This window comes from Macaca thibetana, chromosome 9, assembly GCF_024542745.1.
Source record: "Macaca thibetana thibetana isolate TM-01 chromosome 9, ASM2454274v1, whole genome shotgun sequence".
NCBI lineage: Eukaryota > Metazoa > Chordata > Mammalia > Primates > Cercopithecidae > Macaca > Macaca thibetana.
The window spans coordinates 28,116,296-28,142,073 of NC_065586.1; the positions used below are offsets into that span (position 1 = coordinate 28,116,296).

At 41.9% G+C, this 25,778-nt stretch overlaps 2 pseudogenes across 1 annotated transcript; one reads left to right on the forward strand and one right to left on the reverse strand.

Annotated features, from left to right (window-relative positions):
- The first annotated feature begins 372 nt into the window (after nucleotides 1–372).
- On the forward strand, nucleotides 373–1,213 carry LOC126962208 (40S ribosomal protein SA-like; annotated as a pseudogene).
- A 23,680-nt stretch (nucleotides 1,214–24,893) lies between these two features.
- LOC126962883 (60S ribosomal protein L23a-like) lies at nucleotides 24,894–25,429 on the reverse strand (annotated as a pseudogene). The gene has a single exon (XR_007728841.1). The product of XR_007728841.1 is annotated as a 60S ribosomal protein L23a-like (transcript).
- Nucleotides 25,430–25,778: the final 349 nt, after the last annotated feature.

A 25,778-nucleotide genomic window follows, 5' to 3' on the forward strand; every position in this document is an offset into this window, starting at 1 on the left:
GGTGGATCACTTGACGTCAGGGGTTCGAGACCAGCCTGCCCAACATGGTGAGACTCCGTCTCTACTAAAAATACAAAAATTAGCCAGGCGTGATGTCGGGTACCTGTAACCCCAGCTACTCGGGAGGTCAAGGCAGGAGAATCACTTGAACCCGGGACGTGGAAGTTGCAGTGAGCCGAGATCCATCACTCCACTCCAGCCTGGGCAACAAGGTGAGACTTAAAAAAAAAAAAAAGGCGGTGGGGGAGATTTCCGGTTTCCATGCTCCTCACAGAGGGGTCCATACAGCGTTGTTCTGGATTCCCATCATAACTTAAAGGGAAAATTTCTCAATGTCCGGAGCCCTTGATGTCCTGCAAATGAAGGAAGAGGATGTTCTTAAGTTCTGCAGCAGAAACCCACTTAGGTGGCACCAATCTTGACTTCCAAATGGAACAGTACATCTACAGAAGGAAAAGTGACGGCATCTACCTCATAAACCTGGAGAGGACCAGGGAGAAGCTTCTGCTGCAGCTCATGCCATTGTTGCGGTTGAAAACCCCGCTGACGTCAGTGTCATGTCCTCCAGGAATACTGGCCAGAGGGCCCTGCTGAAATTTGCTGCCACCACTGGAGCCACAGCAATTGCTGGCCACTTCACTTCCGGAACTCTTACTAACCAGATCCAGGGAGCCTTCCGGGAGCCACGGCTTCCTGTGGTTACTGACCCCAGAGTTGACCAATAGCCTCTCACAGAGGCATCTTATGTTAACCTTCCCACCATTGCTCTGTGTCACACAGATTCTCCTCAGAGCTGTGTGAACATTGCCATTCCATGCAACAACATGACGCTCACTCAGTGGGTTTGATGTGGATGCTGCCCTGGGAAGTTCTGCACATGCGTGGTACCATTTCCCACGAACACCCGTGGGAGGTCATGCCTGATCTCTACTTCTACAGGGATCCTGAAGAGATTGAAAAAGAAGAGCAGGCTGCTGCTGAAAAGCCTGTGACCAAGGAGGAATTTCAGGGTGAACAGACTGCTCCAGCTCCTGAGTTGACTGCTACTCAGCCTGAGGTTTCAGACTGGTCTGACGGCATGCAGGTGCCCTCTGTGCCTATTCAGCAGTTACCTACTGAAGACTGGAGTGCTCAGCCTGCCACGGAAGTCTGGTCTGCAGCTCTCACGACTCAGGCCACTGAATGGGTAGGAGCAACCACGGAATGGTCTTAAGTTGTCTTGTGCCGGCTCTTAAGCAACATGGAAACAAGGTTGATAGAAAATAAACATCAGTTCCTAAAAAAAAGAAAAAAAAGAAAACAGAAGAAGTGGTTTCCCCAGGGGAGAGAGATTGATAGAGATGAAGTAAAGAGAAGCATGTTCACTTTTTACCATGCAAGAATATGTATTTTTAACTCATTACAAGCATAAGTACCTTCTATAAAGACTTTTTAAAATTTTTATACAGACAGTGTTTCATTCCATTGCCCAGGCTGGGGTGCAGTAGCACTATCATATCCCATTGCAGCCTCAAACTCCTTGGCTCAAGTGATTCTCCTGCCTCAGCTTCCCAAATAGCTGGGACTACAGGCATGTGCCACTACGTACAGCTAATTTAAAAAAAAATTTTTTCCAGTCAGGCACTCTAATCCCAGCACCTTGGGAGGCTGAGGTGGGCGGATTGCTTCGGCTCAGGAGTTCAAGGAGTTCAGGAGTTCAAGACCAGCCTGGGCAACATGGCGAAACCCCATCTCTACTAAAAATGCAGAAATTAGCCAGGCGTGGTGGCACATGCCTGTAATCCCAGCTACTCGGGAGGCTGAGGCAGGAGAATTGCTTGAACCCAAAAGGCAGAGGTTGCAGTGAGCAGAGATCGTACCATTGTACTCCGGCCTGGGCAACAGAATGAGACTCGATCTCAAAAAAAAAAAAAAAAAAAAAAAAGATTTTTTTTCACTCAACATTTTCCCATTTTTTCACTCCAATCTGGTTTTCTTTTGTCTTAGCGCCCACGTCAACACGATGAATGGGCATCTACTGTGTACCAGGCACTGTGTGTAGTGCTTTTCATACCTTTTATTCCTTAATTCTCCCAACAACACTTGCAAGATAGGTGCCATAATCCTCATATTCCCACTGAAAGCACAGATTTGAAGAAGTTAAAAACTAGCTTCAGGTCGTGCCACTTGTAAGTGACAGAGCTGGAGCTTGACCCTGTGTCTGTTAAGCTCCAAAGTCTACATCCTTTCCAATAATCCACACTTCCTCCAAACATGTATTTATATTTCTCAGGTCTATATCATCTCCATCCAGATCTTTTCATAGTAAATGCTTAGAATTTAGATAGCAATGAAGTCTGGTATACAAATGTTACTCTACTTCCATTGCCTTTTCCTTGATTTGTGTTTAGGGTTCAAACAATAAGCTGTGAAGTTTTCCAAACGTGAGAATTTCCCTAACATAAAGACTACATTTATATTCTGTTCCGGTAAAAAGAACATTTATGTTACAGGATGACCAGAGATAGCCAAAAGAAGAGGCGGGAGGGGTGCTGAAATCTCAGTTGCCTGAGTGGTGCCTGATATTCCTGAAACCCTCGCTTTGGTCAGCTTTCCATTTCCTTAGAATGTGAAGTATTTTTAACCTGCTGGTGGAATTCTGTTCCTCTCATGGAATGAAGACTCATCACACTCTTGGCTAGGATGTGATAATAAAAGCAGAAGAAAGACTGAATGTGGTGGTTCATGCAGGTAATCTCAGCACTTCAGGACGCCAAAGCAGGAGGATCGCTTGAGCCCAGGAGAGACGAGACTGGGCAACATAGTGAGACTCTGTTTCTTAAAAAAAAAAAAACTAAAAAAAAAAAAAAAATTAGCTGGGCATGGTAGCACATGTCTATAGTCCCATCTACTCTGGAGGCTGAAGTGGGAGGATCACTTGAGCCCAGAAGTTGGAGGCTGCAGTGAGCTAGCTATGATTGTGCCACTGCAGTCCAGCCTGGGTGACAGAGCAAGACTCTGTCTCTTAAATAAATAAACAAGTAGATCAAAGCAGAAGAACTGTTCTGATGCTAACAGCACTGGAATACTCCCATGGCTAGATTTGCCTGAGTTTAAACCAAAAAAAAACCTGATATATTTCCCAAACTTAATAAGAGTGTAGAGACATGCTTATTGGAAAGCAATAAAGTCTTTAAGAGACTTTAACAATGCAAAACTCTCTGTGAGATCTTCCTACTTTCTCTTATCTTTTTTTTTTTTTTTTTTTTTTCCTTGAGATGGGGTCTCACTCTGTCATCCAGGCTGGAGCACAGTGGCACAATCTCAGCTCACTGCAACCTCCAACTCCGGGGCTCAAGCAATTCTCCCAATTTGGCCTACCAAGTAGTTGGGACTGCTGGTGTGTACCACCACGCTCAGCTATTTTTTCGTATTTTTGGTAGAGACGGGGTTTCACCACGTCGCCCAGGCTGGCCTTGAGCTCCTAAGCTCAAGTGAACTCCTAGGCCTTCCAAAGTGTTGGGATTACAGGTGTGAGCCAGCATGCCAGGCTCCTACCCTACTTTTCTTGCTTGCTTGCTTGTTTTTTTTTTTTTTTTTTTTTTTTTTTTTGAGACAAAGTTTCACTCTGTCATCAAGGCTGGAGTGCAGTGGCACGATCTCGGCTCACTGCAGCCTCGACCTCCCAGGCTCAAGCGATCCTCCCACCTCAGCCTACCAAGTAGCTGGAACCACAGGCACGTGCTACCACAGGCAGTCAATTTTTATTTATTTTTACTTTTTGTAGAGATGAGGTCTCACTATGTTGCCCAGGCTGGTCTCCAACTCCTGAGTTCAAATGATCCTCCCACCCCACCTCAGCTTCCCAAAGTGCTGGGATTACAGGTATAAGCCACTATGCCTGGCCTGATCTTCCTATTTTTCAAGTTCTAGATTAAACACCCAGCATAATTCAACAGAAGCAAAAGAAACAAGATTGCAGCCGGGCTCAGTGGCTCACGCCTGTAATGCCAGCACTTTGGGAGGCCAAGGCGGGCAGATCATGATCTCAGGAGATCGAGACCACAGTGAAACTCAGTCTCTACTAAAAATACAAAAAATTAGCTGGGCATGGTGGCGGGCGCCTGTATTCCCAGCCACTCGGGAAGCTGAAGCAGGAGAGTGGCCTGAACCTGGGAGGCGGAGCTTGCAGTGAGCCTAGATCATTCCACTGCACTCCAGCCTGGGCGACAGAGCGAGACTCTGTCTCAAAAAAAAAAAAAGAAAAAGAAAGAAACAAGATTGCTCATTCAACAGAAACAAGGATTGTTGCTTGCCTCTTTAGGATTATTGAAGTACTAGTGGATCCCCAAGTCTCTGCCTGGGATATGAGTTTGACTGAGAACTCCCAGTAATAGTGAATGAAGAAACTGGATCCTTTTTTTTTTTTTAATTGCAAGACAACATTTTTCTCTATATTTTCCTTAAAAATAACTTCTAGGCTGGGTGCGGTGGCTCACGCCTGTAATCCTAGCACTTTGGGAAGCCAAGGCAGGTGGATCACGAGGTCAGGAGATCGAGACCATCCTGGCTAACACAGTGAAATCCCATCTCTACTAAAAAATACAAAAAACTTAGTGGGCGTGGTGGTGTGCGCCTGTAGTCCCAGCTACTTGGGAGGCTGAGGCGGGAGAATAGCATGAACCAAGGAGGCGGAGCTTGCAGTGAGCAGAGATCGCACCACTGCACTCCAGCCTGGGTGACAGAGCGAGACTCCATCTCAAAAATAAAATAATAATAATTTTTTAAAAACTTCTATTGCTTTTGGTGTTGTTAATCTCTAAGTCTGTTGGGAAGAGTCTGTCTATTGGGAAGAGGCTGAAAAGCATTGAATAGAATAAAGACAAATAAAAAAATCGCACTTATTATTACTACTTACAAATGACCACTTAATAGTTTGATGTCACCTTCCTAGGTCAATGTGTATGTAAATATATTTTTTAGGTTCTTGGCTTGCTTTTTAAAAGTGGGATTATGCTGAATCTACTATTTTTTAGTAGCCTTTTTCGCTTAACAGTTTGTTTTGAATATTTTCTTATGTTATTAAGTAACCTTCTCTAATATTAAAATAATCAATGGAGGAAATGAAGAAGTGAAATGTTTAATATTAACCATAAGGCTCATGTTAACTGAGCTACATCCCATTTCACCAGCTTCAAGTACAAGATGGAAGTCAAATATCCCTTGTTTTTTGGCTTTTTGTTTTGTTTTGTATTTTTGAGACAGAGTCTCTCGCTCTATCACCCAGGCTGGAAGGCAGTGGCACAATCTTGGCTCACTGCAACCTCCGCCTCCTGGGTTCAAGCGATTCTCCTGCCTCGGTCTCCCAAGTAGCTGGGATAACAGGTGCGCACCACTATGCACAGCTAATTTTTGTATTTTAGTAGAGACGGGGTTTCACTATGTTGGCCAGGCTGGTCTCGAACTCCTGACCTCGAGTGATCTATCCACCTCGGTCCCCCAAAATGCTGGGATTACAGGCGTGAGCCATTGTGCCTGGCCATCAAATATCTCTTAATAGTCGAATCAAGGTTTTCTGAAACCTCATCTCGCCAGTTGAGTAATTTTTTTCTCCTCTTCAAGGGTCTTCTCTCTCATTATAATTTGAAGAACCCCAAGAATGCTTCAGGTAAGAGATGAGTCTGGGCTACCACTGCCCCAGGTGAAAAACAGCCGAACGCTCTGCATGAGCTAGGGATTGCCAGCTGGTGTAACCATTGACCCCCAACTCAGCACAAGGTTATTTCTTACTTGCTTAAGAGTTCAAATTTGTGTTCCTTGTTGGGTGGGGAAGGTGATGGGGAGCAGCTCTGATTTTGGTCTCTCTAGACGCTGGCATCCAGCCAGCAGAAGAGGGAAATGCCTGGAGGTTCCCCAGGTGAGATCCTCGTGGAACTTCCACCATATCCAGTCGTCAGTCCCAAGGCCATACCTCATTGCCAGGTAGGCTGGGAAATGTGGTATGGCTCTGTGCCCAGAAAGAAGAGAACATGAATTTCGGTAAGTACTATTTCTATTTTCGCCACCTTCTACTCTTTTGGCACCAAATGCAGACAGTCCTTACTTATAATTTTTCAACTAATTATTTTTTGACTTTATGATAGTGCAAAAGTAATATGAATTCAGTAGTAACAGTACTTCAAGTACTCATACAGCCATTCTATTGTTCATTTTCTGTACGGTATTCAGTAAATTACACAAGATATTTAACACTTTTATATAAAATCAGCTTTGCGTTAGATGATTTTGTCCAACTGCAGACAAACTTAAGCGCTCTGCGCATGTTTAAGGTAGGCTAAGCTATGATTTCAGCAGGTTAGTTCTATTCAATGCATTTTCGACTGGAGATATTGTCCACTTACAATGGGTTTATTGGGATGTAGCCCCATCGTAAGTGGGGGAGCATCTGTTCTGGTTTGCAACTTTCTTCCTGCAGCAGAGAGAACACACCCATTCCTCTACTGCCTGCAGCTCATACTCCAGAACCTTACTCTGATTCACAGTTCTCATCCTCAGGTTTGGACAGAGACCTTTGCAGTCGAGTGAGCTATGATCTACAATTTAAGTCATCTCTCCTCCCTCCTTTCCCAAGCACTGGGCACAAAAGTAAAACACAGTGCCAGATCTTGAGGGATCCAAAAACATATCCCTATGTTCAGTCATCATGGAAGTATGAAAATTGTTCTACTAAACCATGTGCCAGGCTGAGTGGGAGCTCCAGGGAAGAAAAACAAGTGCCTAAGAAGGTCAGAGAAGGTTCTCTGAAGGAAATTACACTGGAGTTAAGCTTGAAAACTGAATTGGGGTTTTCCAGGAGGCCACAGGGCCAAAGGATTTTCCAGTCTCAATAAACACTATGTGGAAAGTAGTAACAGCTAATTACAGACAACTTTAATCTCTCTCTTGCCAATTTCTCAGAGCTCAAGTTTTAAGTAGTGTGAGTGAACATAAATTATCTTTTTGATAGGCAGGCTGCTCCTGCATCTCCTTTGGTTCTCTCTGGAATCTTGGAAGCTTTCCTTACCCACGCTCTTCCACACAGTTGCCTCTAGAGTTTACTAGAACGTTCTAGCAAGGGGCACAGACACTTATGCACCGCAGAATGAAGAAATGTGCTCCTCTGTCTGGGAAGGCCAGCCTGCTCTGCCAGTGGGCTGTTTAAGGAAGGAAGCGTGTGCAGCAGTGACACGGATAGGATGCTACCCAGATGGGCAGAATCAACCCTGGCCATCAATGGGGTGATCGGTGTTGCAGCCACATCACCCTTCCATCCAGCATTCTTCTTTGGCTTTAGCTGTCTTCACTCTTAATGGCACAAAAGTTGAAGAGGTGTCTCTTCCAGAATAGAGTGAAAACTGCCTGTTGTTTGCCCTGGTGTGGTCGCTCACACCTATAATCCCAGTATTTTGCAAGGCCAAGGAGGGAGGATCGATCACTTGAGCTCAGGAGTTCCAGACTAGCCTGGGCAACATAGCAAGACCCCATCTCTACAAAAAAAAAAACAACTTTTTTTAAATCTAGGTATGATGGTGCATGCTCGTAGTCCCAGCTTCTTGGGAGGCTAAGGCGGGAAGATCACTTGAGCTCAGAAGTTTAAGGGGGCAGGGAGCCATGATCTTGCCACTGTACTCCAACCTGGGTGACAAAGTGAGACCTTGTTTCAAAAAAAAAAAAAGCCTGTTGTTTGGGAAGGCATGTGTGTGTCTCACATTGAGTTGCCTGCAGCTCTCAGTGCAAGACTTTCACCCATATCTCTGCCCTTAATCCTGTTACAGCAGGGAAAACGGCTTTTTTGAAAGAAAGAAGAACCTGCAGATGGACGACGGTGGGCAGTCTTTGCCAGAAATACATTTTTCACCCAAACATTCTCTCTTGCTAGTGTAGGCTGAAGTTTGACTTCCAAGCTTTCACTTGTGAATGCTGTAAATGCACATTACTTCACAAATGTCTACATATTTTTTAGCAGCAAGAGGAGAAACTGGAGCGTTAGTGTTTACCTAGCAATACCTAAGTATTTTATTCATCTTTCAATGAATCTGGATAAAAATTTTTTAAGAGACAGGGCCTCACTCTGTCACCCAGGCTGGAGTGCAGTGGCACAATCATGGCTCACTGCAGCTTTGAATTCCTGGAGAGCTCAAGTGATCCCTCCGCCTCGGCCTTCTGAGTAGCTGAAACCACAGGCACGTCACTATACCTGGCTATTTATTTATTTATTTAAGAGATGAGGTCTTGCTATATTGTCCAGGCTGGTTTTGAACTTCTGGCCTCAAGTGATTCTCCTTCCTTGGCCACCCAAGGTGCTGAGATTACAGGTGTGAGCCACTGCGTCCAGCACAGAATCTGGAAAAATTCTTATACGGCAATAAATGACTGACCTGAAATCAGGATCATTTGGGTACAAAGAACAGAGACTAAGGTATTTTGGGAAAAGTAGGACTTAGTGAAAAGCCACTAATCACAGGAGCACAAAAGAAAAAAATAAAAAAGGTCTTGGTCAGGGCAGGGGCAAAGGCTTCTTTTCTCTTCCCTTATCTTCCAAAATCAGTGTTTCTGCATTCCAGGTTTTCAGAAGAGGAAATGGATTGGCCCAATTCACTTTTCCCACCAGGGCACCAGATTTTAGGTGTCAGGCCAGCCAGTAGGTGGCCTATCCTGACAAGTCTCCTCCCCTAGATACTTAGCTATGGCCAGGGGCATGGGATCCAGAGGGCCCCTGGCCCAGAAGAATGGGTGAGGGAACTACCCCAAAATGTATCTAATACATTATGAGACTTAGGTCAACAATTAGGAGTTGCATTCTGGACCTACACTCGCTGCTTCCAGTGTTGGCGCCAGCCCTTACTAGCTGTGTGACTTTGCCCAGGTTACCTAACCTCTCTGTTTTTCAGTTTCTTCTCTTAAGATGGAGCAAATAAACGGTACCTTCTCACAGGATTCTGATAAAGATTAAATGAGACAAGGGGCCGGTGGCTCACGCCTGTAATCCCAGCACTTTGGGAGGCCAAAGTGGGCAGATCACCTGGGGTCAGGAGTTCAAGACCAGCCTGGCCAACATGGCAAAACCCCATCTCTACTAAAAATACAAACAAATTAGCCAGGTGTGGTGGTGTACGCCTGCAGTCCCAGCTACTTGGGAGGCTGAGACAGAAGAATCGCTTGAACCCGGGAAGCAAAGGCTGCAGTGAGGAGAGATCGTGCCATTGCGCTCCAGCCTGGACAACAAGAGCAAAACTCTGTCTTAAAAAATAATAATAATGAAATAAATAAATAAGTGAGACAAGGTCTTAAAAGCACTCAAAACTATAAATGGCACACAGTGAGTATTCAGTAAGTATTGCCATTATGTTTTGCCAAAAAATAAGCAGCTCTTTCTCAGTTTTCTGTTAATGGTGTCATCATTCTCCCATACATAAAAAGTAAAGTCAGCCAGGCACAGTGGCTCATGCCTGTAATCCCAGCACTTTGGGAGGCCAAGGCAAGCGGATCACCTTGTCAGGAGTTTGAGACCAGCCTGACCAACATGGAGAAACCCCATCTCTACTAAAAATACAAAATTTAGCCAGGCGTTGTGGCGCATGCCTATAATCCCAGCTACTCGGGAGGCTGAGGCAGGAGAATCGCTTGAACCTGGGAGGCAGAGGTTGCAGTGAGGCAAGATCATGCCATTGCACTCCAGCCTGGGCAACAAGAGCAAAACTCTGTCTCAAAAAAAAAAAAGTAAAGCCACCTGTTGACCATTATGTCCTGTTCATTCTTTCTTCGCTAAGCCTTTTACTTTATTCACTGATTTGTTTATTTATCCGATTTACAGTTTTGAGCATCCATTTGCTACGTAAAAAAATATTTTTTTTCGTTTCCAACTTTGCAGGCATCTCTCTAACTTAAGCCCTTAATACCTTCCACTTGGACTGTTAGAGTTAGCTTCCACACTGGTCTCCCTGGCTTCTGCATACCATGGCCAGATTAATGTCACTAACACACATTCTGATCATGTCATTCCCCTGCTCAATGGTTTTCTGTGCTTCCCTATTGTTTGTGGTATAAAGTCCACATTTTGAAACTTGACATTCAAAACATTCTGCAGTTTGGATCTGATCTGCCATGGCAGTTCATTCCCACGGCTTCCCATCTAGAGACCACGCTCTGGTTGACTGCACTGTTCTTGTTTCTCTCCGCATGGCAGCTCCTCTGATGCTTTCCCACCTCTGCCTTTGTTCCTGTTGTTCCACCCACCTGAAATGCCTGACCAGTCCTATCAGCATCACATGGGAGCTTGTTAGAAACGGCATGCCCAAAATCTACCGCATCAGAACCTGCATTTTAACAAGATCCTTGGATGGTTCATATACATGTCTTTTTCTTTTTCCGTTTTTCTTTTCCTAACACGGAGTCTTGCTCTGTCACCCAGGCTGGAGTGCAGTGGCGCGATCTCGGCTTACTGCAACCTCCGCCACTCGGGTTTACGCAATTCTCCTGCCTCGGCCTCCCGAGTAGCTGAGATTACAGGCGTGCACTCCCATGATGGACTAATTTTTTTTTTTTTTTTTTTTTTGAGACAGAGGCTCACTCTGTCGCCTAAGCTGGAGTGCAGTGGTGCAATCTCGGCTCACTGCAACATCCACCTTCTGGGTTCAAGCGATTCTCTTGGCTCAGCCTCCCAAGTAGCTGGGACTACAGGTATACTGGTACGCAGCATCACGCCCTGGTAATTTTTTTTTCTTTAGTAGAGACAGGGTTTCACCATGTTGGCCAGGCTGGTCTTGAACTCCTGACCTCAAGTCATCCGTCAGCCTTGGCCTCCCGAAGTACTGAGATTACAGGCATGAGTCACCATGCCAGCCATATACATGTATTTTTCTTATATTTTACAAGATAAAATATCTTTTTTTTAAGGGATGAGGTTTCTCTATGTTTCCAAGGCTGGTCTTGAACTCTTGGCTTCAAGCAGTTTTCCTGCTTCGGCCTCCCAAAGTGCTGGGATTACAGGCGCAAGCCACTGCACCCAGCCTAGATAAAATATCTTGTGAATTTCTGTATCTTGCATAATATGAGTTAACCCACTCCATCCCTCTGCCTGTTAAAATTCTACCCTTGCCTTAAGGCTTAGCTCAAACAATGCCTCATCCAGATGTCTCTGATAACTAGAGACAGAAATAATCTCTTTGTTCTCTGAATTCCCATAGCTGCTTTCTGAATTCTCTGGATTTCCCACAGCTGAATTCTTTACACCTGTTTCTGGCAATCATCATCAGACATATGTTCTCTCCTATTAGACTCAGTTTCCTTGATTACAGGACTTTCCATAAAAAATACCCAATAAATATCCAGAAATAGATCATAGGGTTCAAAATACAAAAGAAAGGCTGGGCACCATGGCTCATGCCTGTAATCCAGCACTTTGGGAGGCCAAGGTAGGAGAATTGCTTGAGGCCAGGAGTTCGAGACCAGCCTGACCAACATGGCGAAACCCCATCTCTACTAAAAATACAAAAATTAGCTGGGCACAGTGGTGCACACCTGTAATCCCAGCTACTCAGAAGACTGAGGCACCAGAATTGCTTGAACCCAGAAGGCGGAGGCTGCAGAGAGCTAAAATAATGCCACTGAACTCCAGCCTAGGTGATAGGAAGACTTTGTCTCAAAAACAAAACAAAACAAAAACGAGAAAAAAGAAAAAGATGTCATTTTGCTGGTCAATTAGAAAAGATGACATAGGAGGTGACATTTTATCAATTAGCCACTCTAATTCAGGGTTCAAGGCTGATGAGATTTTTTTCAGAGACTGCAAATACGTTGAAATCTGAAAAAATATATTGGCTATAAGATATGAACATAAAATTAAAATTAAAATTAATAAATATTGAAAACCATGACATCTCAAGTTTCTTTATTGCTAGAGATAGGACAAAAAATTAAAATTAAAGATATGAAAATAAAATTAAAAATTAATAAATGTTGAAAACCATAACATTCCGAATTTCTTTCTTTCTTTTTTGAAATGGAGTCTCTCTGTCACGCAGGCTGGAATGCAGTGGTGTGATCTCGGCTACCTCTGCCTCCTGGGTTCAAGTGCTTCTCCTGCCTCAGCCTCTCAAATAGCTGGGACTATGGGTGCGTGCCACCATGCTCGGCTAGTTTTTGTATTTTGTTGTTGTTGTTGTTGTTGTTAGTAGACACGGGGTTTCACCATGTTGGCCAGGCTGGTCTTGAACTCCTGAGCTCAAGTGATCCACCCGTCTCGGCCTCCCAAAGCTCTGGGATTACAGGCATGAGCTATGGCACCCGGCCCCGAACTTCTTAATTGCTAAATTTAGGATTCAGAATAATCACATTATCTTGAACGCAATTTTTATAGATCTTTTTGCTTTGCCAGGATTCTCAAGCATGCACAATGATTCTCCAGAAATCTGCATAGTAAGAAGAAAAAGAAAAAACACAAGTGCAGATAATGGCAAGCACCACCTCACTCTAATATATGAGATGGGCTAAGGCTTCCAAAAGATTGTCTCAGCTTGTGAAGACCTAGAAACGTCCCTGTACATAAGTGCACCCAGCCCATGCTGATGGGAGCATAAATTGCTGCAAACACCCTAAAAGCAATCTGTAAGTGGGCACATGGGCATTAAAAATGTTAAAACTGCCTGTAATTCTAGTGTTTTAGGAGGTTGAGGCAGGAGAATCAGTCGAGCCCAGGGCTCAAGACCAGCATAGGCAACATAGCAAGACACTATCTCTACAAAAAATTTAAAAATTAGCCTAATGTGGTGGTGTGTGCCTGTAGTCCCAGCTACTCAGGAGGCTGAGGCAGGAGGATCACTTGAACCCAGGAGTTGGAGGCTGCAGTGAGCCATGATTCTGTCACTGCACTCCAGCCTGGGCAACAAAGCCAGACCCTGTCTCTAAAAAAAAAAGGAAAAAAATTGTTACGACCTTTTGACCCAGTGATACTACTCCCAATACTTAATGTTCTGGAAAGAGTCATGTGTCTTCAGCATTTAGTAATTCTCTATCTTTCTTTTTTGTATATTATTCTGTATATTTTTCAAATTTCTTACACGATAAGCATGCATTTTATAGTAAGAATGCTTACAAGAAAAAAATTAACTATTTAATAAGAAGCCAATTGGTCGGGCATGGTGGCTCATGCCTGTAATCCGAGCACTTTAGGAGGCTGAGGCAGGTGGATCACTTGAGGTCAGGAGTTCAAGACCAGCCTGGCCAACATAGTGAAATCCCACCTCTACTAAAAATACAAAAATTAGCCAGGCATGGTGGTGCCCACCAGTAATCCCAGCTACTGGGGCGGCTGAGACAGGAGAATCACTTGAGCCCGGGAGGCATAGGTTGCAGTGAGCCAAGATTATACCACTGCACCAGCCTGGGTGACAGAGCAAGACTCTAGTTCAAAAAAAATAAGTATAAATAAATAAATAAATGTCGATTAAGCAGAAGAAGAAATAAGAGGAAGATACAAAGAGGCAAGAAGGCCAATTCCATGCAGTGGCCTCGATGCTTTAGCTTTCCTTTACCTCCCAATCTGCTCCGATCCACAATGCAGGCATTTCCTTGATCCACACCCCCAAACGACAGGCCAGCCTTTCTGTCCTGGCACACGGTCCCAGCTCCCAGAGAACCCTAATCACCCCAACTACATGAGTGTTTAATCTTCCCAACATTTAATCTTTCCAACAATCCTAAACTGTGGGCACGATTTTTCTGCTTCTTTAAATGTGAAAACATACTCAAAGAGGTTAAATCAAGTTCCCAAACACCACACAGCGAAGAAATAGCAGAGCTGGAGTATGGATAATTTATCGTCTACTTTAACAATGGGTCCTTTGTCAAGCTGCCCTTGGTCCATGCTTTATAATGGACACTCATTGTCTTATTGTCCAACTTCAACATTCTCACCTCCTTTCCATTTCAGATCTTTTTTTTTATCAGAGAGCATCTTTCCTTTCTCCTCCCAATACCACCAGAGAGATGTAATAGACACAGACCAATTTAACATATGGAGTCATTTTATCTCTGAAAAACAATCTCAGTTTGGAAGCCAATCATAGTGGGGAAGGGATAATGTTAGTATTTCACCTTCCTATCATATATTGGTTTAATATTTTTTATTTATTTATTTTTCTTTGCGACGGAGTCTTGCTCTGTCGCCCAGGCTGGAGTGCAGTGTGCTACCTCGGCTGACTGCAAGCTCCGCCTCCCGGGTTCATGCCATTCTCTTTCGTCAGCCTCCCTCGTAGCTGGGACTACAGGCACCCGCCACCATGCCCGGCTAATTTTTTGTATTTTTTAGTAGAGACAGAGTTTCACCGTGTTAGCCAGGATGGTCTCGATCTCCTGACTTCGTCACCTGCCTCGGCCTCCCAAAGTGCTGGGATTACAGGCATGAGCCACCGTGCCTGGCCGTATTGGTTTAGTATTTTTATTCTGATATCAATGTACCATTGTCTGGGTGTCTGTTTTAAACAACAGACATCTCTAAAGCAGAGACTGATTCTACACAATTCTCTTTATATTCTACTTAGCAAAACAAGGTAGTCAGTTAAATATTTAAAATTGTTTTGCATAATGAAAATTTTGACATGCAAATAAGTAAGAAAAATCTGTCTTATATTGGAAGGCAATTATCCTTAAAACGTAAAATAATCACACATTGGATTAGAAGACAGAAGGAATCACAAAAATATCTGTTTGAACAATCTACTTTAATCTGAAAAAAGATTTCACTCTCCAGGGAACAGAGTGTGATGAGAATGGCCAGAAGGCTCATTTTGAGCTTTTGATCAGTTCTCGCTGCAAGTGTAGCAGGACGAGCTGCAGACAAAACTCCTCAGACACCAAGTTAAAGAAGGAAGGGGTTTATTTGGCGGGGGGCATCGGCAAGACTCCTGTCTCAAGAGCCGAGCTCCCCGAGTGAGCAATTCCTGTCCCTTTTAAGGGCTCACAACTCTAAGGGGGTGCACATGAGAGGGTCGTGATCGATTGAGCAAGCAAGGGGTATCCATGACTGGGGGCTGCGTGCACTGGTAATTAGATCGGAACAAAACAGGATAGGAATTTTCAGTGCTTTTCTATACAACGTGTATAATCTATAGATAACATAACCGATTAGGTCAGGGGTCGATCTTTAACTACTAGGCCCAGGGTGTGGCGCGGGGATGTCCGCTTGTGGATTTCATTTCTGCCTTTTAGTTTTCACTTTTTCTTCCTTTGGAGGCAGAAATTGGGCATAAGACACTATGAGGGGTGGTCTCCTCCCCTAAGTGCAGCCAGGGAAGAGATTTCCAGACTGTATTGAGTGCTGTATTTACCAGCTTTGGAAAACCAAGGAATATATGCCATATTTTAAATCAAAGAAATGTGCAAGGCTCATTCATGAAAACAAAGAATTTAGGATCTGGAAATGAACATTTAAAAAATATTTGCATTCAACCCCATTTTACAACATGGAATGAATTAGCTCCATTCTAGCAGAACTATGTATACATGTAGTTATTCAACAAAACAGTCTGCTTTTTAAAAAAAATTCACATTTTACACAAAGAATAATTCAGAAATGGGCAGGAAGATATATATTTAGTCTATACTGAAATATCATAGAGAAATAAAACTTAAACCTGTTTTGAAGACTGTGGTTTGATACTACATAGCTCACCCTGTCAGTGTAAGAAAATTGGCTTTTTGAATTCAAAAGCACAAAGTGCTCTAGGTTGAAAGTGGGGCCAGGCTCACTGGTTCATGCCTGTAATCCCAGCACTTTGGGAGGCCGAGGTGGGCAGAACACCTGAGGTTGGGAGTTCGAGACCAGCTTGGCCAACATGGTGAGACTCCATCTCTACTAAAATTACAAAAATATTAGCCGGGTGTGGTGGCTCACATCTGTAATCCCAGCTACTCAGGAGGCTGAGGCACGAGAATCACTTGAACCCAGGAGGCGAAGGTTGCAGTGAGTGGAGATTATACCACTGCACTCCAGCCTGTGTGACAGAGCAAGACTCGTTCTCAAAAAAATAAATAAATAAAAATAAAAAGTGGACAGTCATGCACCATATAATGTTTCAGTCAGTGATGGACCACATGATGATTGTCCCTCAAGATTTTAATACCTTAGTTTTGTGTACCTTTTCTATGTTTGGATATATTTAGATATAAAAATACTTACCATTGAGGTACAATTGCCTACGGTAAAAGGCTGTACAGATTTGCAGCCTAGGAGCAATGGACTGTACCATATAGCCTAGGTTTGCTGTAGGCTGTACCATCTAGGTTCCTGTAAGTACACTCTAGGATGTTCACACAATGATGAAATCACCTAAGGACGCATTTCTCAGAACGTATCTCTGTCCTTAAATGATGCATGATGGTATGTACTTTCTTCAGTCAGTTCAAATAGGTAATATTTACGCAGCAATAGCAAGAAAATGGAACTTGATCTCAAAAGTTGTGACTCAATTTGAGTCAGCCACACTCCAAATGTTAAATAGAAACTTCCATTCACAATTTCGCTGTTTGTGTTTAAAATATATCTATCACGAAACATCACTAAGCTGAATACAGTTAAAAAAAATAATAAACTGGTCAATAGTTTGCAATGAAGGTAAGCTAGGGAGGGGTAAGTTACAAGATGCAAAAACTCTGGGCTCTTGGATGGATAGTACAAACTTTTTCGGCTTCGCTTAGTTTTGTTTTAGAGTTATGACTCCTACTTTATTCTTCTTTTCCAAAATTATTTTAGTTGTTCTAGTTCCTTTGACTTTGCATATAAATTTTAGAATAATCTTGTCTATACCTACAAAAATACTTACTACAATTTTGACAGGCATTGGGTTAAACCTATAGATCAATTTGGAAAAGAATTGAGACCTTCCTCTATGAACTCAATATATATCTCTTCATTTAATTTAGATCTTTTATTTCTTTCATCATCATTTTATAGTTTTCAGCATATACATGTTTTGTTAAATTTATACCTAATCACCTCATTTTTTGTGCAATTATAAATAGCATTCTATTTTTAATTTCAGTTTATACATACTTGTTGCTAGTATATGGGAGTAAATAATTATTTTTGTCTATTAATCTTATATCCTATGACCATGTGTGAATGGCCCATCAGTTCTACATCCTCACGAGCATTTGGTGGTGTCTCTGCTTTTTTCTTTTCTTTTTTTCTCTTTTTCCTTCTTTTCACAGGTGCTGATGATCTTTATTTTTTATCTATATTTTATTCTTTTCACAGGTGTTGATATGTCTTTGTGGTTTTCTCTTTTTTTCCCAACAGATTGGCCAAATGAGTGTCTCTTAATGTGTTAATAAACACATGATATGAGTTCGACCCTCCTAACTTTCTAAGTATAGCGATACTATAGCATAATATTGTTAGTATAACATTCTAGTTAACTAATAGGTTGGTGCAAAAGTAATTGCAGTTTTTGCCATTGATGCTGCAATTACTTTTGCACCAATATAATATAGTTATAACTATAATAACAATAGTTATTACAGATTATAGTTAGTATAGTATTATAGTTAACAATAGCATAGCATAGTTAACTATAAGCACATTGTTGCACAACAGATTTCTAGGATTTTTTCATCTTGCATGACTGAAACTCTAAACCCATTGAATAGCAATTTCCCACTTCCTTCTTCCTGAAACTCCTGGCAACCCCCGTTCTCCTTTCTCCTTCTATGAGACTGAATATTGTAGATACCTCATATAAAGAGCATCATGCAACATTTGTCCTATGGCTAGCTTATGCCACTTAGCATAATATCTATAGGTTTTACTCATGTGGTTGTATATGGCAGGATTTCTTTCTTTTTTAAGGCTGAATAACATGTAATTGTATATGTATACAATGTATATGTCCATTTTGTATGTGTCTACACTTGGTTTATCCATTCATTCATTAGGTTGTTTCTACCTCTTGGCTATTGTGAATAAGCTGCAATGAAGATTCATTGTAAACTTGAATTGAAAACAGAATCTTCTTCAATCTTCTTCACAAAAATAAGCTGCAATGAAGAATATTCTGATTTCAATTCTTTTGGTCATATACCCAAAAGTGGGATTGCAGGATCATAGGTAGCTCTATTCTTAATTTATTACAGAATCTCCATACTGTTTATCACAGCAGCTACATCATTTTACATTCCCACCAATAATGCAAAGGGTTGCAGTTTCTCTGCATTCTCACCAGCACTTATTTTCTGTGTATGTGTGTGTGTGTTTATTTTATAATGGCCCTTCTAACAGATGTGAAGTGATAGATCATTGTGGTTTTGATTTGCATTTCCTTGATGATTAGTGATGTAGTATCTTTTTATATATCTGTTGGCCATTTGTGCATCTTCTTTGGGAAAATGTCTATTCAACTCTTTTGCCCATTTTAAAATTAGATTATTTATTATTTTGTTTAGTGAATTATATACTTTGGCTATTAACCTCGTATGAGATTTATGGTTTACAGATATCTTCTCCCATTCTGTAGGTTGCCTTTTCACTCTATAATTGTTTCTTTTGAGCACACAGCTTTTTAGTTTCATGTAGTCCCACTTGTTTATTTTTGCTTTTGTTGTTTGTGCTTTTAGTGTCATGTCCAAAACATCATTGTCAAAACAATGTTATGAAGATTTTCCCCTATGTCTTTTTCTAGAAGCTTTGTAGTTTCAGATCTTATGTTTAAATCTTTAATACATTTTGAGTTGACTTTTGTGTATGGTGTCAGAAAAGGGTCCAACTTTATTATTTTCTTGTGAATATTCAGCTTTCTGAGCACCATTTGCTGAAGAAACTAGTTTCCCTATTGTGTAGTCTTGGCACCTTGTTGAAGGTCATTTGACCATATATGTGTAGATTTATGTCTGGGGTCTCTACTTTATTCCATTGATCTATACATCTGTCTCTATGCTAGTACCATACTGTTTTGAATACTGTAGCTTTGCAATATGTTTTCAAGTCAGAACATGTGAGACCTCCAGATTTGTTTTTTTAAGATAGTTTCAAGAATCCAGGTCTTTTTGTCAAAGGACCTTGAATGGGTTCAGAGTCCTTTGAGGTTCCATAAGAAGTGTAGGATTTTTTTTTTCTATTTCTGCAAAAAAAAAAAAAAAAAAAAAAAAAAAAAAAGCCATTGAGATTTTGACAGGGATTGCATTAAATCTGTAGATCATTTTGAGTAGTATGAACATTTTAGGAATATTAAGTCTTTCAATCCATGAAAATGAAACATTTCAATTTATTTGTGTCATCTTAAATTTCTTTCAACAATATTTTGTAGTTTTCACTATACAAGTCTTTCACCTCCTTATATTTATTCCTCAATATTATATTATATTATTTTTGATGCTACTGTAAATGGAAATTTTCTTTCTTTCTTTTTTTTTTTTTTTTGAGATGGAGTCTTGCTCTGTCACCCAGGCTGGAGTGCAGTGGCATGCTCTTGACTCACTGCAACCACCGCCTCCTGGATTCAAGTGATTCTCCTGCCTCAGCCTCCCAAGTAGCTGGGATTACAGGTGCGTGCCACCACACCTGGCTAAATTTTGTGTTTTTAGTAGATACAGTGTTTCACCATGTTGGTCAGTCTGGTCTTGAACTCCTGACCTTGTGATCTACCCGCCTCAGCCTCCCAAAGTGCTGGGATTACAGGCATGAGTCACCGTGCCCAGCCTTGGAACTGTTTTGTTAATTTCCATTTTGGATTGTAGAAACACAACTAATTTTTGTATATTGATTTTGTATCCTATAACTTTGCTGAATTCACTTATTAGTTTTAACAGATTTTTTTGGTGGAAGCTTTAGGGTTTTCTATCTATCAGATAATGCCATCTATTATTTTTCTCTTCTCTAGTTCACATATTTCTTCCATAATTTTTATTATCTTCTTCCTTCTGCTAAATTTGTACTCACTTTGCTTTTCTTTTTCTAGTTCCTTGAGGTGTAAAGTTAGGTTGTTTAGTGATATCTTCTTTTTCAAGGTAGCCCTTCACTGCTTTAAATTTCCCTCCTAGTACTGTTCTTGCAGTATCAAATAAGTTTGGGTATATTTGTTTTCATTTGTCTAAAGATATTTTCTAATTATCCTTTTGACTTCTTCTTTGACCCATCGATTGTTTGAGAGTGTGTTGTTTAATTTCTTCATATTTATGAATTTTTTGGTTTTCCTTCTGCTACTATTTCTAGTTTCATCCCATTGCCATCACACAAGATACTTGGTATTATTTCGATCTTCTTAAATTTGTTAAGACTTACTTTATCATCTAACACATGATCTCTCCTGGAGAATGATCTGTATATTCTTGAGAAAAAATGTATACTTTGCTGCTATTGGATGGAACATTGCATATATGTCTCTCAGGACTATTTGACTACAGTGTTGTTCAAGTCTTTTGTTTATATATTAATTTTCTGCCTTGATAGTCTATCAGTTGTTCATAGTGGCATTTGAAATCTCCTACTATTAACGTGTTGCTTCTATTTCTCCCTTCAGTTTGGTCAATATTTGCTTCTTATATTTGGGTGCTCTGAACCTGGGTGTATATATATTTTAAAAGTTTATATGTTTCTAATGAACTGACCCGTTTTTCATTATATAATGTCCTTCTTTACCTCTCGTGACAGCTTTTGACTTAAAGTCTATTTTGTCTGACATAAGTATGGCCACCCCTGCTCCCTTTTGTTTAACATTTGCATGCATTTTTTTTCTTCCATTCTTTCATATTCAGCCTCTGTGTGTCCTTAATCTAAAGTGAGTCTCTTGGCCAGGCATGGTGGCTCACACCTGTAATCCTAGCATTCTGGGAGGCTGAGGTGGGCAGATCACCTGAGGTCAGAAGTTCAAGACCAGCCTGGCCAACATGGTAAAACCCCATCTCTACTTAAAAATACAAAAATTAACTGGGCATGGTGGTACACACATGTAATCCCAGCTACTCAGGAGGCTGAGGCACAAGAATCACTTGAACCTGGGAGGCAGAGGTTGCCGTGAGCCAAGATTGAGCCACTGCACTCCAGCCTGGGTAACAGGGCAAGACTCTGTCTCTAAATAGATAAATAAATAAATAGAGTATCTTATAGACAGCACATGGTTGAATCTTGGTTCTTTTTATCTATTCATGCACTCCTTGTTTTTTAATTGAAGAGTTTAATCCATTTACATTTAAAGTAATTACTTAAGGGAAAGACTTACTATTGTCATTTTGTTAATTGTTTTCTTTCTTATAGAATTTCATCTCTCTTTTCCTGCCTTGCTATCAGCCTTTTTGTTCCACTGATTTTTTTTTTCAGTGGCATGCTTTGATTCCTTTCTCATTTCCTTTTGTGTGTCATAAGTATTTTCTTTTTTTGGTTATGATGAGGTTTACATAAAACATCTTGTAGGCTAGGCACAGTGGCTCATCCCTATAATCCCAGCACTTTGGGAGGCCGAGGCAGGTGGATCACTTGAGGTCAGGAGTTCAAGGCAAGCATGGCTAACGTGGTGAAACCCTGTCTCTACTAGAAATACAAAAATTATCTGGGCATGGTGCTGGGCACCTGTAATCCCAGCTACCCAGGAGGCTGAGACAGGAAAATTGCTTGAACCTGGGAGACAGAGGTTGCAGTGAGTCGAAATTACGCCACTGCACTCCAGCCTGTGTGACAGAGCGAGACTCTGTCTCAAAAAATAATAATAATAAAAGAAAACATCTCATAGTTGAAACACTTTATTTTAAGCTGACAACTTAACTTCAGTTGCACACCAAAATAACTTTTTTACTTCCTTCCTCCCCACACTTTGTTATTGCTGTCACAAATTACATCTTTTTATATAGTGTCTTCATTAACATATTTTTAGTTATATTTCTTTTTTGTACTTGATTTTCAACTTCTACACCAGAATTGTAAGTGACTTCATACCACAGTTACAGTATTGCAGTATTCTCTATTGTTCTATATATTAACCTCTACAAGTAAACTTTATACTTTCATATCCTTTTGTGCTGCTGTCTCGCATCCTATTGTTCTAACTCAAGGGACTTTCTTTAGCAGTTCTTGTAAGGCAGGTTTAGTGGGAATGAACTTCCTGAGCTGTTTATTTGGGAAAGTCTTTCTCCTTTATCTATGAAAGGCAGTTTTACCAGAGACAGAATACTTAGTTGGCAGGGCTTTTAAATCTCATTTTATTTCAGCACTTTTAATATAACATCCCACTCTCTTCCGGCCTGCAAGGCTTCTACCGAGAAATCCCTGATAGTCTTATGAGGGCTATCTTGTCCACGCAAGTCATTTTTTTTCTTGCTGCTTTTTCAATTTTCTCTTTGTTTTAGATATTCAACAATTTAATTGTAATGTGTCTTGGTGTAGACTTCTTTGGATTTATCATAGTTGGAGTCTCCTGGGGTTCTTAAATCTTATCCATATCTTTCCCCAGATATGAGAAATTTTAAGCCATTTTTTTTTAAATGAGCTTTCTATTCATTTCTCTCTGTATTCCTTCTGCAACTTCCATAATGTATATATAGGCTTGCTTGATAGTGTCCTGTAAATCCCTTAAACTTTCTTCACTTTTTCTTTTCTTTTTTCTTCTTTTTTTTTTTTTGAGACAGGATCTCACTCTGTCACCCAGGCTGGAGTGCAGTGACATAATCTCAGCTCACTGCTACCTCTGCCTCCCAGGTTCAAGTAATTCTTCCACCTCAGCCTCCTGAGTAGCTGGGACTACAGGTGCGTGCCACCACATCCAGCTAATTTTTGTATTTGGTAACAGAGTTTCAACCATGTTGGCCAGGCTGGTCTCAAACTCTTGACCTCAAGTGATCCACCCACCTCAGCCTCTCAAAGTGCTGGGATTACAGGTGTGAGCTACTGTGCTCAGCCCATTCTTTTTCATTCATCTTTTTTTTCCCCCTCTGACTGGATAATCTCAAATGTCCTGTCTTTGAGTTTACTGACTGATCAAGTCTATAACCCTTTTAGTGATTTTTTGGGGGTGGGGGGACAGAGTCACACTCCATTGCTCAGGCTGAAGTGCAGTGGTGTGATCTTAGCTAACTGCAGCCTCAAGCTTCTGGGCTCAAGTGATCCTCCTGCCTCAGTCTCCCAAGTAGCTGGGACTATAGGCATGTGCCACCATGTCTGGCTAATTATTTATTTATTTTTTTGTAGAGAGGGCATCTCGCTATGTTTCCCAGGCTGATTTCGAAGTCCTGGGTTCAAGTGATCCTCCTGCCTCAGCCTCTCAAAATGCTGGGATTATAGGTATGAGAACTGTACCCAGCCCCTTTAGTGAATGTTTGATCCTTCTATTGAATTTTTCAATTCAGTTATTGTATTCTTCAGCTCCAAAATTTCTGTTTGGAGATATATATATATATATATATATTTTTTTTTTTTTTTTTTTTTTTTGAGACGGAGTCTTACTCTGTCGCCCAGGCTAGAGTGCAGTGGCATGATCTCGGCTCACTGCAAGCTCCGCCTCATTCTCCTGCCTCAGCCTCCTGAGTAGCTGGGACTACAGGCACCCGCCACCACGCCCAGCTAATTTTTTGTGTTTTTAGTAGAGACGGGATTTTACCGTGTTAGCCAGGATGGTCTCGATTTCCTGACCTCGTGATCCACCTGCCTCAGCCTCCCAAAGTGCTGGGATTACAGGCGTGAGCCACCACGCCAGGCCTCTTTTTATATTTTCTCTGTTAACATTCTCATCCTTTTCCTGAGTTCATTGAACTTCTTTATGATGGTTATTTCGAATTCTTTCTCAGGTAGTTCATATATCTGTGTTTCTTTAAGGTTGGTTTCTGGATATTTATTTTACTCCGTTGCACCTGCCAAATTTCCTTGTTTCTTTATGTGCCTTGTAATCTGTGGTGAGATCCACACATTTGAAAAAGATACATATATATAGCCCCCTTTCTGCATTTGCAGACTGACTTTGTAGAGGGAAAACAAAATCAGCCTAACTAGAGATCCCGTGGGCCTTTCAAACCTCTTCTGGATGTCTGTTCTCTGGACTTGTGCATGTAAAATCCCAATTAGAGTGATCTCACTGTTTCTTTTTTCAGAAGCTAGTAATCTCTTGCTTTCTCTGGTGTCTTTCTGTAGCACTGCAGGTTTTCTTCAGCTGCCTTAAGCTGCCCAGCTCTCTTTTGTTCTCAGCCGCCCTAGGCTTCTAGAGTATGCTGAATCTCATCAGCATGCCAAGTGAAGTGAGACAGAAACTAGTTCCTCAAGCAGCCCCCTCAAAAGCCAGAATGTTGGATGCATACTCTGCTCTTCTCCCTATTCCTTCCCCCTTCACCCAGAGAGGCCACTGAGCTGTATCAGCCTCTGTCTGCTGCACTGCAGGTCTTCTGGGGCAGCAGCCAACTACCTAGCTCTCTTTTGTTCTCAGTAACCCCTGGGTACCTAAAGTATACCTAAAGTCATATCAGCACTCCAAGGCAGGTGAAACAAAAACCAGTTCCTTGGGCAGTCCCCTGAAAAGCCAGGATGTTGAATTCAAACTCCATTCTTCTCTTTCTCTACCAATGTAGAAGCTGAGAGTTAGAGATTTTCTTCTGACCACACCACACTGAGCCAGGGGAGGGACTATGGTGAGTGAGTGCCTTCTAGTCCAAACCTTGCCTTTGTTCTCAGTGGCTTCCAACCTGGTACCTTTTCCTATCACTTCTTTTTTTTTTTTTTTTTTTTTTTTTTTTTTTTTGAGACGGAGTCTCGCTCTGTCGCCCGGGCTGGAGTGCAGTGGCCGGATCTCGGCTCACTGCAAGCTCCGCCTCCCGGGTTTAAGCCATTCTCCTGCCTCAGCCTCCCACGTAGCTGGGACTACAGGTGCCCGCCACCTCGCTCGGCTAGTTTTTTGTATTTTTTTTTTTTATGTTGAAAAGATATATATATATATATATAGAATTAGGCAGCTGGACTCAGTTTAGATGATCCCAATTTTGTTGGCAACATCCAAAGCGTCGTAATCAGGAGCCAGTCGAACATATGCCTTTTTCTCTCCATCAGGCCGAATCAGGGTGTTGACCTTGGCCACATCAATGTCATAGAGCTTCTTCACAGCCTGTTTAATCTGGTGCTTGTTGGCTTTAACATCCACAATGAACACAAGTGTGTTGTCTTCTATCTTCTTCATGGCAGACTCAGTGGTCAGCGGAAACTTGATGATAGCATAGTGGTCAAGCTTGTTTCTCCTGGGGGCGCTCTTCCGAGGATATTTGGGCTGCCTCCGGAGTCGCAGTGTCTTGGGCCCCCGGAAGGTGGGTGACGTGCGGATCTTCTTTTTTTTTGTGGCTGTGGACACCTTTCAACACTGCCTTCTTGGCCTTTAAAGCCTTCGCTTTGGCTTCGGCTTTAGGAGGGGCAGGAGCTTCCTTCTTCGCTTTCGGCGCCATCTTGTGAAAAGCTTTTGTATTTTTTAGTAGAGACGGGGTTTCACCTGGTTAGCCAGGATGGTCTTGATCTCCTGACCTCGTGATCTGCCCCTCTTGGCCTCCCAAAGTGCTGGGATTACAGGCTTGAGCCACTGCGCCCGGCCTCCTATCACTTCTTAAATTCAGACATGACAGAAACAAGTTGTTTGGACAGACCCCTGAAAAGTCTAAAATTGACACATACGTCAGTCTTCTCCATCCCTTCCCAGGGAGAAGCCAGGAGCTGCAGCTTTTCTCCTGATCATGTCGTGCTAAACCAGGGAAGGGAGTATGGAAAGCAACTGCCACATATTTTCCAATTGGCTTCCATGAGGCTGTTTCTGTGC